Source organism: Thamnophis sirtalis, unplaced genomic scaffold (assembly GCF_051295495.1).
Source record: "Thamnophis sirtalis isolate CommonGarterSnake01/CBP01778 unplaced genomic scaffold, rThaSir2_p1.2 scaffold_8, whole genome shotgun sequence".
Classification (NCBI taxonomy): Eukaryota; Metazoa; Chordata; class Lepidosauria; order Squamata; family Natricidae; genus Thamnophis; species Thamnophis sirtalis.
In genome coordinates, this window is record NW_028261388.1 from 62,817,441 (window position 1) to 62,831,851 (window position 14,411).

At 42.3% G+C, this 14,411-nt stretch overlaps 1 pseudogene; it reads right to left on the bottom strand.

The window, feature by feature from the left end:
- Window positions 1-297: 297 nt before the first annotated feature.
- On the bottom strand, window positions 298-1,029 carry LOC148044447 (uncharacterized; annotated as a pseudogene).
- Between the last annotated feature and the right edge of the window lie 13,382 nt (window positions 1,030-14,411).

Here is a 14,411-nt window from a genome sequence, read left to right on the forward strand (position 1 = left end):
CATGAACTGGAAACCAGTAAAAATCAACCATTCAAATGAATGGATTCACACTTACAACTGCCACATTCATTAGCAACCATGGCATTCGCTTAATGTCAGTCACAAAAAAAGCTTGTAAAATCACTTCCAGTCATATAGATGCCTTGACTTATGACCATAATGGCTGAAAATCGTATTTCTAGTCTTAGTTGTGATAGTAAGTCGAGGGCTACTTGTAATGTTTTTTAACATTTGTTCAGCCATGTATGTATGTATAGTTGAGAGCAGGGGTGGGCTCCTGTACCAGTTGATACTGTTTCACTTCGTGCACACTTTGGAGGAGCACGCTTTGAACCGGAGATGCCAATCAAGAGATGCGAGTTCAGCAGCTGTGAGATCATAGCTGGCTTTTTTAAAGTTATAATTAGGAGTCCCATTATTATGACCCTCTTTGCAAGGACTCAAATTGAATCAAAAGTCAATCATGTTGTGGTCACTGTTTGAAAAGGTTCTTTAACTTGTAAGCCATAAATTGAGTTCAGACTGTTACAGAAGATGAGCTCTAAGCAGTTTTTGAGCCTAGTGTTATTCATTACCAACAGCCTCAGAGTTGTAATAGCATTGTACAGGGTTGCATGTATAGGTTCAGTTGTACATTCATTTAGGGTCCAATTAATTAAAGGCAAATTGAGGTCACCAAGAAAGATAAGGGGGTGCATGCAGGAAGCTATCCATGTTAGTAGTGCAGTTAGCTTGTTCATATGACCAAGCTCATAATCAAGGGCTCTGTAACATAGCAAAAAACAGATTGTGGTATTTAGGGACAGTTTGCAGACAATGGTCTCAGGAAGAGCAACATTAATTGCATAACTCTGTAACATTAATCTTTTTCATATCTAGGGACTTTTTATAGAAGATGGAAACACCACCCCCACTATGGTTTTCATGGTTAGACTGGAAAATGTGATAGTCACTTACTGTGATAATGGAGTCAAGAAAGGATTCATTCAACCATGTCTTGCAGACAAAAATGAGGTCAAATAAGGCCATATTTAGTAGCAAGAGGAGTTCAAGCATTTTGTTTGTGAGACTTCTTGCTTGAGTAGAGAGGCCTTTGAAGGTGAATGGGAGAGGAAGGCCCCTATGATTGAAGACTGAGAAAGAATCTGGAAAGAGTTACAGCTGAGAAGATAATGATGAGTATAAAATGTGAAGGCCCATTACACCCTTCTTCCAGTCGAAGTGTCGAGGTCTGGAAAAGGTGGAAAAACTAAATATTTTTAAGACAGAGCCTTGATAAGGTATGTGTAATAAAGTTAAGTGTTGCCATTGGATCTATTTAGTTTTATTAAGTTGCATTTATGAAGATAAATTGATAAGGATGAGACAAAGGAGAAAGCGATGTTTATGGACTATAGACTCTAAATCTCTTAAAAGCTCAAGAGCTCTTTTTGCATGGTTGGATGTCAAAACACAGTAAAAGTGTGGAAAGTGTTTGGTAAAAACCCAAAGTACGCCTTAGATCTTCAAAGTTACACCTGATTCAAGTGGAAAAAGCCTTAGAAATGGAAGTGAGGAAAAAATAGCCTGAGAAATCACTGACTCAATCAGATAAATTTGATGTTCTCTTACAAGAGTTAAGAGAAATGAAGATAAATATAAAGGAGGATTTGAAGCAAAAAAAAAATGATAAAATGGATACTATGGATGTAAGAATAACAGATTTGGTGAAACAAAGTCAGGATATGACACGAAATATTACAGAAGTGAGGACTCAGCTGGGAGAACATGATAGGGTGTTAAAAAGCCATATAACTATGATGCATCAGGTGAAAAAGGATTTGATCAAGATACAGGACCGTCAGCACCACTCAAATTTATGAATACATGACTATCCAGAAAAAAGTGAAGAAAATGAAGCAAAGTTGATCCAAGAAGTATTGACCTGGACTACCTCGATCCTCCCAGATGTCCCCTTTACAAGATATGATATTGATGTAATACATAGAGTCGTCCCCAAAAAGGTTGGGAAGAAAATTGCCAAGAGACATTGTGATACGATTTTGGTCTTACACAAACAATAGAACAATTGATGCATAAATTGCATAACATGGTGTTGATAGTATTTTTCCAGATTTAAGTAGTGAGACTTTATAATGGAGGAGAGATGCATCAAGTTTCTCAACTACTGAAGAAAAATAATATTAATTATAGCTGGGGTTATCCAATTTTTTTTTTTTTTGAGATTTTCATATGGTGGAAGATCTTACAGAGTTGAAACAAAGGAGGAGGCGATGGAGAAATTAAGGGAGCTCAGAATTATCAATAAAGAAGAGTTCATGGAGCAAATCCATGATTTTCCAAGAACCACCGAGAGCACCGGCAGGCTTTGCGGTCTACGCAACCCCAGGGACTGGCTGAGGACTTCCTTGCCACCACTCCTCGGGCTTGCATAAACCGCAAAGCCTGCCAGTGCTTCGCAGGCAACTTCACGAGGCATGCCGAAGGGTGGCAAGAACCACCAAGAGCGCCAGTGGGCTTTGTGGTCTACGCAACCCCAGGGACTGGCTGAGGCCTTCCTTGCCACCACTCCTCGGGCTTGCATAGACCGCGAAGCATTCCAGCGCTTGGCAGGCAGCTTTATGGGGCATGCCGAAGGGCGGCAAGAACCACCAAGAGCACTGGCAGGCTTCATGGTCTACACGAGCCTGGGGCATGGTGGCAAGGAAGGCCTTAGCCAGTCCCCAGGCTTACATAGGCTGCAGCCCACTGACACTCAACTGAGGCCTTTTTTGCTGCCACCCCCCCCCCCAGTTTTTGGTCTCACCTGGCTGGCTAAGCTGCCTCAGCTCCATGCCAGGTGAGCCTACCTGACTGGGTTGTCCCTGTGTGCCTCCATTCCAGCTTACCTTCAGCTGCAGCATCTGGCCTGGTCACCTGCTACCTACATCCATTCCAGCATCTATCACATTGGAAAGCTGCTGATTCTGCCTGCTGGTAAGTGGCTGTTTTTTTCTTTATGCTTTTACTGTTTTTTTAAAGGACATTTAGTTGTTAATTTTTTTCAGGAAACTTGGTTGTTTTGAGAAAATGTTTTTTTAATTTTTTTTACTATTTTAGGAAATGTTTTTTTATAGAATTTTTTATTTTTTTTCAGGAAATGTTTTTTTAAAGAAATTTTATTGCTTTTAGGAAATGTTTTACTTGTGAAACAATATGTTGCTTTTAAATGTGCAGGTCGGTGTATGGTTTGTGAGATTTTGTGTGTTTCTGTAGTGAGTGTGAATCACTACAGGAATAAACACACAGAATCTTGCAAAGCTGCCTTGCACCAACCTGCACATATAAAAGCTGCCATTTTGAGGCACATAAAATTTATGTGCCTCAAAATGCCTGTTTTTATATGTGTAGGTTGATGCAAAGCAGCTTTCCAAGATTTTTTGTGTTTCTGTATGATACCTGGTTTTTGAGGTAATTGTGAGGTGGTTGCTTCTTGCAGCAATCACTTTTTATGTACTCCATGGCTGCTTTCATATGTTGAGCTGTGTGCTGCTTTGTGAGCTCCTGCAGCTTGATGGATTTTGATGGTTTCTGATTGCTCTGCTTTTGTTTTCCTGTTTTCCTGGGTTAATCTTGGTCCCAGGTCTTTTGTCTTTCCTATCCTGGGGGTTAGTTAGTCTTGATTCCTAGCTGCAATTGGCAGCAAACCTAGGTTTGTCCCCCTGATCCAGCAGCTGGAAAAGGTATGCATGGGTTATGGGGGAGGGGGAGAAAGGAATTCAAACTTCATCCTCCTGGTGCAGTGCAGGGCTTTTGGCAAAGGCTGGAGGGAAGGGCCCTGGCTCGCTCATGCTCTCTCCCTCCCTAGTGTAGTTTGATGCATGTAGAAGCTCACATTGCCTTTTGCAAGCCTGCAGTCAGTGAAGCTGGGCACTGGTGGGGGCTGGCTTTATCCAGCTGTGGGGGGGGAGAGAAATGGATGGGGGCCTGGGGAGGAAGTCATTCTTCCTCCCCCCAACAGCTGGATAAAACTATGCAAAAAGCCAGCCCTGAGCGGTGCCCAGCTTCATCGACTGCAGGCTTGCAAAAGGCAGTGTGGCTCCACCTGCAATCAAGTTAGACTGGGGAGGGGGAGCATGAGCGAGCACTGAGGAGATCACAGGAAGAGGTAAGCCAGACAAAGGGGCACACAAACTTTCCCTCAGCCCCCTTCTTTTGGAGGGCTCCAATCGACTTCCCTCTGGCTTCTCTACCTCTCCTCCAATCCAACGTTTGTGTGTGTGTGAGAGAGAGGGGGGAGGGGGGAAGGAGGGGGGAGAGATATCCAATCCAACTTCTGTGTGTGTGTGTGTGTCTGAGAGAGGGGGGAGGAGAGAGCTATCCAATCCAACTTCTGTTTGTGTGTGTGTGCACGCGTGTTTGAGAGAGGGGGGAGAAAGGGAAGGAGGAAAGGAGGGTGGGAGAGATATCCAATCCAACTTCTGTGTCTGTGTATGTTTGAGAGAGAGAGGGAGAGAGGGAGGGAGGGAGGGGCTGTCCAGTCTCTTCTTGAACACTTCCAGTGTTGGAGTACCCAGAACTTCTGGAGACAAGCAATTCCACTGGTTAATTGTTCTTACTGTCAGGAAATTTCTCCTTAGTTTTATGTTGCTTCTCTTTTTGTTCAGTTTCCATCCAGTGTTTCCCCCCCACCTTCTGCTGCTTTGGAAAATACATTGCCCCCCTCCTTCTTTGTGGCAACCCCTTAAAAGCCTGTTGTCTATCACACTCTTGGGCAAAGCATTTCTTCCTTTCAATGGTCCATGAAAGTACATCTATAGTATGTAGATAATAAGGTCAAAAAAAGATAAACAACATTTTTACAACTATAGATACGTTGAGACTGGGTGTGCCCACCCAGTCACATGACCACCAAGCCACACCCACAAAACAAGCCACACCCACAAAAACAGTAGTAAATTTTTTTGTTGCCTATGTATAATATATACATAATATTCAGTTCTTTCCCGCACTGGTCAGCAGGAACTTCGGAAATCCCTCACCTCAGAGTTGATCTTGCTCGATCGTGGACTGAAAGGCCCTCAAGGAGCACAAGGCCAGCTCTTTCAGTCCCACCAAGCATTGTCTCCAGGCAAGCTCAGTCACCTTATTTGAGGAGAGATGATAAATCTCCTGGCATAACAAGACCGATCGAGCTTTTCAGGCTGGTCATTCCAATATAAGGCCAATCACAGGCGATGCAGCCAAGTCGGAGCAGTGGGACTTCAAACTTAAGCAGCCCTGAAGTACCAAGAAGACACACCCTGCATATGTATGTGCATACATGTGGGGACATTTCTTTCAGGGATGGAGAGAATGCATCAGCATTTTAATTTTTCAGCTGTTTTTTTTTTTACAATAGATTTTTTATTTTAGTAGCCATTAAAAATAACAATGCTATAAAAAAAATCAATAGAATTAATACTTTAAGGATTGCTTCAAAGAATTTTGCTGCTTTCATCACCTGGACTTTGGTCATGCTGGTAGAAGCATTGTGCCACTGGCTGGGTCACAGGCAGTGAAGTAATATCTAAGTTGACCTCTTTACTTGATTCTACATGTCACACTGCCTTGAGTGACCTCATCACAAAATGGAAACTTGTTCACTAGCCCATATTCATGGATCTGTCAAAGTATCTTCTTTTATGATTTGCTAGATCATCCTAAATCTTTTCAAAAGATCAGAAGGCTTAAATCTATAGTTACAATATTCCTTTACAAATGGTAAATTTTACATGTATATTTATTATTTAAAAGACTTTAAGGCAACCCATATAAACTCTTAAGTATCCAACAATAAACTGACAGATAACAAAAGACAAAAAATATTTATTTTTTTATTTTGGATAAATTGCTCAAATTTACAGTTAGGGTTCAGGCTGAGTGGCATTTGTCTACATTGCTCTTGTAAATAACCAATGAAATCTGAAGAGAAGCAGCATGGTTCTCCTGATCCTTAGAGTTTGATAAAGGGACCATTGCCACCGATCTTGGTTGAGGTTTCTCTGCGCCACATACAACATAAAATTCACAGATAGTCCTCAACTTACAACCATTTGTTTAGTGACCATTTGATGTTACAACGGCAATTAAAACAGTGATTTATGACCATTTTTCACACTTATGACCATTGCAATGTCCTGGGGTCATGCTCGACCATCATGGATTTCGATGAAATTTGGTGTGAACACGCACACACGTCCCCAATGAACATTGGTAAAGTGTTATGTTTGCTGATGCAATATTTGTGGACATATAGTCATTTGTTTGACTTCATACCACAGCTTTCTACAGTATAACTCTGAGGTTTCAGCAACTTTGAGACATAATATCTCTGGCAATATTTTGTTGAGAGAAACAAAACTTGGCCATCTTGTACAACTTGTTGTGCTCTATCAAACAAAATAACAAAAACATTATCATGCGTGATCTCCATCTAGATAAGTTGGGTTAAAGTTGGCTGAAAATGATTGTAGCTTGAAGAAAAGTTGAAGTTTGGCTTTTTATATCTCTGTATAGCAGTGACGTACAGTCAGGGGAGGCAGGGCCTCACCACTGTCATCATGAAAAGAAAAAAAAATTAAAAGGAAAAAGGCCGAGGTAGTTGCTGCCAGAGTCACAGTGGCTGACTCTGCTTAGTGCTTAACTGTTTAAAAAAGCCTCTAAAAAAAGTGGCCTCTACAGGAGGAGGCGAGAGAACCACCTGCCTCATTTAGTCTATCTTTATGATCACTTGAGCAGAGTTAAGCAAGGGTTAAAAGCCAAAAAATTCCTTATGAAGATGAGGCATGTGGTTCTCTCGCCTCCTCCTGTAGAATGCTCAGGCATTCTCTCCTCTCCGCTCCTCTCTTCTCTCCTCTCCGCCCGGCACGCACCCCACTGACTAAAGCGCTTCCCTTTGCTCACCTGAGCTCTGCTCAGGCGGGCAAAAGAAAGCGCTTTAATCAGTGGGGTGCCGGGGGAGAGGACTGCCTCACCAGTCATAAACTTCACCGCACATCACTGCTGTATAGTAAAGTAAGTATAGTGAGTAAAGGTATGAGAAACGTGAAACTTTGTCTGTAATAACTTACCAACACAAGTTTTCAAATACAAAATTTATATCTACTGCTTTCCAATAATTCACAAATTGAGTATAAAGTTGATGGCTTTTGTAAAAATGCCAAAAATAGGGTATTTTCAGCCTGCTTTTATAAAAAAAAGATCTTCTAGAAACTCTGTTAAATCATTGTCATTAGAAAGAGCATGTTTCAAACCCCCTAAAAAAGTAGGTTTGGTGTTTCATCACTGGCATATAAAGCCCTAAAAATATGGACAAAGTTGAGGACGTTTGGTAATGTCACATGCATTCCATTGTTTTGTCTTGTTTGTTTTATATAGACATCATTACTACTATTATATTGCATTGGTCCATAGTGACATTGTCACTATCAGTTCAGGCACTTGACCAAGCAACCTCATCACCACAGCCCAATAGCAGTAAAATACCAGCCACAGGTGGATTTCTTGGTTCAGGATACCAAGCCTGTAGTTTGGTTTCTTCCTTAAGGTTCCAAAGCCTTGTGTTGGTATCTGTCTGGTTCCCAAGTTGTTAATTGGGCACTTATCCTAGGTTCCCAAGCCTAAAGTGGTTCCCAAGCCGAAATCCATACTGTGCGTACTGCCAAATTCCAATGATCGCTTATTTATTATTGAATTACATGTCATGTTCTTTAGTATCGCTTCTGGGAATTGATACTGTCAACAGATGATGTAACTGAAGGCGCTGTAAGCAGGCAAATAAGATGTGGTTCTGGAACCCAACAACATCTTGTCTTTCAGGCCAATAAAATGAATGAACAGGGCCTTGCGGATGCATAAATGTTACCAATGCTTCATTTTGTTCGATCAAAATTTCTACAACATTGCCCACCCACCATTTTTTGTCATAAATGCAGGCAACATAACAACCAGGAAATATGTCAGCCAATTTTAAATTTGGATCAAAGGTATTGGACATTTTGGCCACAAAGTTAATCGTGTCATTGGAAACTTTGCTAACAGAAATCAAATTTGAATCAACTGGCATAAACTGGTGATGATCCCTTGTGTCAGTTATTGTGCTGCTAACTTTCCATCTTTCTTCTTGCAGTATACTGTTTTCTTCTATTTCTTCCTTCGGAATGTATATATATTTAATTCCATGAATGTTTCTGTCGCAAAAGTTGAATAGATCTGTCGATGTCAGTATTTGGTCGGTTGATGGTCGCTGGAGACTGGCTCGAGCAGCCAAACATTTAGTTGTGCCGCCAACTCAATCGCATAATGATTTGGTGAAACAAAATCACATGGTGAAACATTCACAGAACTTAATATATACACGTTCCAAAGGAAGACATCAAAGAAAGCAGGATGCTTTCCTTACCAATGTTCATTGGGGACATGTGTGCATGTTCACACCAAATTTCATTGAAATCCGTGATGGTCAAACAGGGCACTTTTCTGAAATCAGACCACTTGACATGGAATGACCCACTTCTGACTAAGTCAGTAGGAAAGCGAGATTCACTTAACAATTGTGTTACTGACTTAACTGCAATGATCCACTTAACAACTGTTGCAAGAAAGGTCGTAATATCGTATGTTGCAGTGGTGGGTTTCAAAAAATTTTAAGATGTGAGGTAGTTAAAAAAGTTAAATATCTTGGAGTTAATATTTTAACCTCAAACGGGAAATTATATAAGCATAATTATGAACCACTTTGGCATAGTATACAGATGGAGATGAAAAGGTGGGAGAAACTGCATCTGTCTTTGCTGGGTAGGATTGCGGCAGTGAAAATGAACATTTTACCAAAATTTTTATTTCTTTTCCAAATGTTACCAATACTCAAAAGAGATGCGAATCTTTTAGAATGGCAGAAGGGTATCAACAAATTTGTATGGGCAGGAAAGAAGCCGAGGGTAAAGATGAAAATAATGCAAGATGCACGTGAAAGAGGATGATTGAAATTACCTAACTTAAAATTATACTATGATGCAGTGGCATTATCTGCAATTAGTGATTGGACTCATTTAACCAATGATAGAATATTGAATATCGAGGGACATGATTTGGTATATGGCTGGCATGCTTACTTGTTATTTAACAAAAAACTGGATAAGAATTTTAAAAATCATATTTTAAGAAATGCTTTATTGCGGGTCTGGAAAAAATACCAACATAAACTAAATGATAAATTGCCCATGTGGGCAATTCCTAGACATGCAATTGAAAATATGAATATAGAACAAAAACACAATAGAACCACTTACAGACAACTTCTTATTTTAGAAAGAGGGGTGTTACAATTAAAATCTTTAGAGGTACTTAAAGAAGAGAAGGTAGTTCAAACATGGTTTCAGTATGGTCAACTACAGGCCAGGTGGAAAATAGATCAAAAAATTGGCTTTGTAAAAGTTGAGGATAATTTGTTTAAACAAATAAGAGATCAAAGCTTAATGCATATAAAGAGGATATATAATGTATTAATACAGATGGATTCTGAAACGGAACTGATTAAGGACTGTATGATAAAATGGGCTCAGAATATTGAGGAACCAATAATGCTGGACACATGGGAAAGAATTTGGGTAAGAAATGTGAAATTTACACAAGCACAAAATCTGAGAGAAAAATTTTATAAGATGTTTTATAGATGGCATTTAGATCCCAAAAAGCTTGCTTCTATGTATCTGAATGTTCAGCCTAAATGCTGGAGATGTGGTTCTCTTGATGCTACATATTTTCATATATGGTGGACATGTCGTAATGTTAAGGCATTTTGGATAAAAATATGGTGGATTCTGCAAAATATCTTCAAAAGAAGGATAAAATTCACCCCCCAGCTGTTTTTACTAGGTATATGTACTGACTTTATAGCAGCAGAGATTAATTTGGTTCTGTACTTAATAACGGCAGCAAGACTCTTGGTGGCGCAATACTGGAAGAAGAAAGACTTGCCTACAATTCAAGAATGGACTTTGAAAGTTATAAACTTAGCCGAAATGGCAAAAATTTCAGCATATCTCAAAGAACATTCAAACGAGAGATATAAACGAGACTGGAAAAAATGGATTGATTATACACAAAGTAAATATGGGACTAAGAAACTCCAGATAGCTTATGCTTAACATCAGTAGTAACTTAAACTGTTTAAAATTTGGGTAACAGTAAGAAGCTGAGCTCAATGTAGAGATATTTCAGACTGTGATTGTTAAAAAGTTATACCGTGTATGGGCTCTGGGAAGTCAGGGGGAGGGAAGGGAGGTGGGGTTCTAGGGGGAGGGGGGGAGGGGGAAATATAATATGTGTTAAATTCTAAAGTACATGATTGCACTTGTATACTGTGGCTTTTTAATGTTAGTGTTAAAATAGAACAAGCTGAATATATTGGAGGTAATAGAAGTACACTGAAGGGAGGAGTTGAGTGAAAGAAGAAGGAGGGTGGAGAGGGTGAGAGAGAGGAGGAGGAGAAGGAAGGGAGGGAATGGATTAAGAGAGGGAGTGATAGAGGGGGAGGGGAAGTAGGTAGTAGAGGGGTATGTAAGAAGGAAGAATGAAAGTTGGAGAGGGTTGAAAGAGGGTGTATGGTGGGCCAAGGTGGTATATTGGGTTTGTATTGTAGGGGGCATTTTCTATATAAGTGAGGGCTGTGTTTATTACTCAATGTTACATCCCCCGGTTATGCACAGTAAACATGTGATTGTATAGAATGAAATGGAAATAAAAAATATTATGCCAAAAATTTTTAGAACCTCTTCTGTAGGTGTGGCCTACTTTGTGGGAGTGGCTTGCCAGCCATGTGACTGGGTGGGAGTGGCTTTGTGGTCATATGACTGGGTGGGCGTGGCCAGCTTATAAAATGTGGTGAAACTCACTTAACAACGCTCTTGCTTAGCAACCAAAATGTTGGCTCAGGAACTCTGGCATTGAAGCATGCAAGTCTTAAAGCTGTCAAGTTACAAGACCCTTGCACCCCTAACCCTTTAGAAAAAAAAACCCAGGGGTGTTCAAACTTGACAGCTTTAAGACTTGTGGACTTCAACTCCCAGAATTCCTCCTCTCACTTTTCATCTTGATGATGCACGGACGGGCGGGGGGAGGGAGCTGGAACCGGTTCTAAACGACACTGTAGATTTGTGGAACCTCTTCTATAGAAGAGGTTAGAACTGGCAGGAACCCACCCCTGGTATGTTGGCAAAACTCACGTAATGGGTTTTTTTAAGTTGAGGACTACCTGTAACTTGGGACAGAGTATTCAAATTCCCGACTACTCCACTACATAGTGCTAGAAGATGACTGTTTTGTCCCATGTTATTTATTCAGCATGTGTATCAGAGGTGGGTTCCTACCAGTTAGGACTGGTTTGGCCAAACTGGTAGTGGTGTGCTGGCCTGTGTCACAGAACCAGTAGTGGCTGCTGGCTGGCCACATCCCCGAACAGGTCCACCCGCTCAGACCCTCACCCTGCCTCACTTTCGGGGAGGGGGACCGGCCTGGCAAGCTTCGCACACGTATGGCTATGAAGCTTGTTGAGCCACACAGCTCCTGTCCCCACCAGCCAAGCATCTCCCAAAGCTGCCACCATTGTGAAAGTGAGGTGGGGGTGGGGGGCCTGGCAAACTTCACAGCCAGACGCTTTGTGAGAAAAAAACCTGGCAGGGGGCAGCCCAACAAGCTTTGCAGTTGCATGCCTGAAAAGCTGTTGGACACAAAGCCCCTGTCCCCACTGGCTGTGTGGCCTGGCTGAGCCTCTCCTGAAGCTGCGGCCATTGCAAAGGCGAGGCAGGGGTGGAGGGCTTGGCAAGCTTCACAGCTGGCAGCTTTGAGAGAGGTAAGCCTAAGTGGATGAAAATCCTTGTTATAGCTTTCTTAAAGAACCACTGATTGAAATGTACCTTGGTAGTTCATGGACCCAAAATTAGGGATCTTTTATTTTTCAAAGTATGGAAGGGCTGAGAGGGGCAGTGGTGGCACTCTGAGAGGTTGGGCGGATGTCATGGGGCTGCAGAGCAGCAGTCTTGGCTCCATCATAGCATCTCCCCCTTTGTGTCAGTGCCAGTTGGCTGTAGAGAGCCCAGCCTGCAAGTCTAGAAGAGAAGGCAGCCGTATGGCATGTCCCTGTCCCCCACCCCTAGGTGATGGCAAGTATTTAATCATTGTCCCCTTATGATCATCATTAATTTTAAAATTATAATTTGGTGAAGTTTGCAGAGCTCTGTATCTCAGCTCTCAGGATTACATGTCACCCCAACAATTTTGGAGGGAGGGACGAAGGAAGGAAGGGAGTTGGGAATGAGATGGAAGGATGGATGGAAGGAAGTAGATGGGAATGAGTGGGGAGGAGAGGAAGGAAGGAAGGAGAGGGGAATGAGAGGGAAGGGGAGGAAGGAAGGAGATGAAAATGAGAGGGGAAGGGAAGAAGGAAGGAGGGAGGGAGCTGGGAATGAGATGGAAGGATGGATGGAAGAAAGGAGATGGGAATGAAAGGGGAGGGGAGGAAGGAAGGAGATGGGAATGAGAAGACAGGGAGGAAGAAGAAAGGAATGAGAGGGGAGGAAGGAAGGAAGAAGGGACTGGGAATGAGATGGAAGAAAGGAGATGGGAATGAGAGGTGAGGGAGGAAGGAAGGAAGGTGATGGGAATTTGAGGGGAGGGGAGGAAAGAAGGAAGGAAATGGGATTGAGATGAAAGGATGGATGGAAGGAAGGAGCTGGAAATGAGATGAAAGGATGGGTGGAAGGAAGGAGATAGGAATGAGAGGGGAGGGAGGAAGAAAGGAAGGAAGGAAAAAGGAAGGAAGGAAGAAAGGAAGGAGATTGTTTTCATCATTTCCACAATCTTAAAAAAACCTAAATTCTCTAAATGGGATCATTTATAGTCATTAATGAATCTGAGCTAAAGCTTTTGTCACAGAGTACAATTAGTTTTGAGCAAGACTTCTAGAGGTCCTTTAGATGTGATTCCTAAAACATGAGAGGGGGAGAGGAAGGAAGGACCGCAAAACCTGGCACTAGATGTGGCTTCAGAAGATGCTTTAAAACAGCACAGCAATCTATGACTGGAAGGGATCTTGGAGGTCATCTAGTCCATCCCCTTGCCCAACAGGAAACCTTATATCATCTGGATTATTTTGGTGCCTCTAACAGAGAGGAAAATTGCCAGAAAGGAAAAGGAGTTTACTAGGACAAGGCTGCCATGCAAAGGAAGGCAGAGATAGTCCTTGACTTATGACCACAATTGAGCCCAAAATTTTGGTTGCTAAGCAAGTGTTGGTAAGTGAGTTTCACCACATTTTCACCACATAATAGTCATGTGCAAACTAGGGAATAACATCTGAAGGAATGTGTAATGTTCTAATGTACAGAAGTTATAATTAAATGTGTGGCAGAAAGCAGGTGTGTTTTTTCCAAATGCAGTAAGTGAAATTGAATGTGTATAGTTTTAGAAGAGCTCTGTGTGTGTGTGTGTGTGTGTGTGTGTGTGTGTGTGTGTGTGTGTGTGTGTGAGAGAGAGAGAGAGAGAGAGAGAGAGAGAGAGAGAGAGAGAGAGAGAGAGAGATGTATGTACACAAATGGCATATATACATAGGATTAAATAGTATATTCTGGATGTTCAGAAGTAGTAAATACATGGACAGAGAAATTGTATCTCAGTTGATACAGATGGTGAATTCTTGCGGCTCATATAAGTGAATTAGTAGCTTTTAAGACGTTGTACTGTATATGGATGTTACACTCTGCTTTCTGGAGCATCTTTCTCCCTCTAGATCAGGTGTGTCAAACTCTATTTCATTGTGGGACACATCAGCATTGTGGTTGTCTTTGGGGGTGGGGTGGGGGAATGGCTGACTGGGCATGGTCCAGGGGCATGACTAGTTTGATGTCGCTCATGTGGGCCAGGCAGTGTTGGGGAGGAAATCTAGGGTCTCTGGTGGTTGGGGCAATGGGTGGGAGGATCATCCCAATGATGAGGTATGGTAAGGTGCAGGGGGCATGGTGAGGGTGCTGCTGCCACAAGGGGATGCAGGGGATGGGCAGCTGGTGCTGGAAACCATTGGCCATTGTGTGCTCGCCACCCTTTGTGCCCAGAGTCAGATGTTTTCTAGCAGCACCCACAGCCAGCCAACCCCTCAACTGGTGCACTTTGCAGCTCTGGAGCCTGCTCCACCAGGCTGACTGTCCCATCAGCATGCACAGCAGCGGAATCAGCAGCAGGCAGAGGCACATGATGCAGACCGCTGGATGCGCTTACTCCATTCCACTGTGTTCTTGCTTGCGGCAGGTTGCCACTGGTCATCTCAACCCGCTCATGAGTCTTGCTCTTGGCTTGCATGTGGAGTGTGTTCCCCTTGCCCACCCGATGCACCTTGG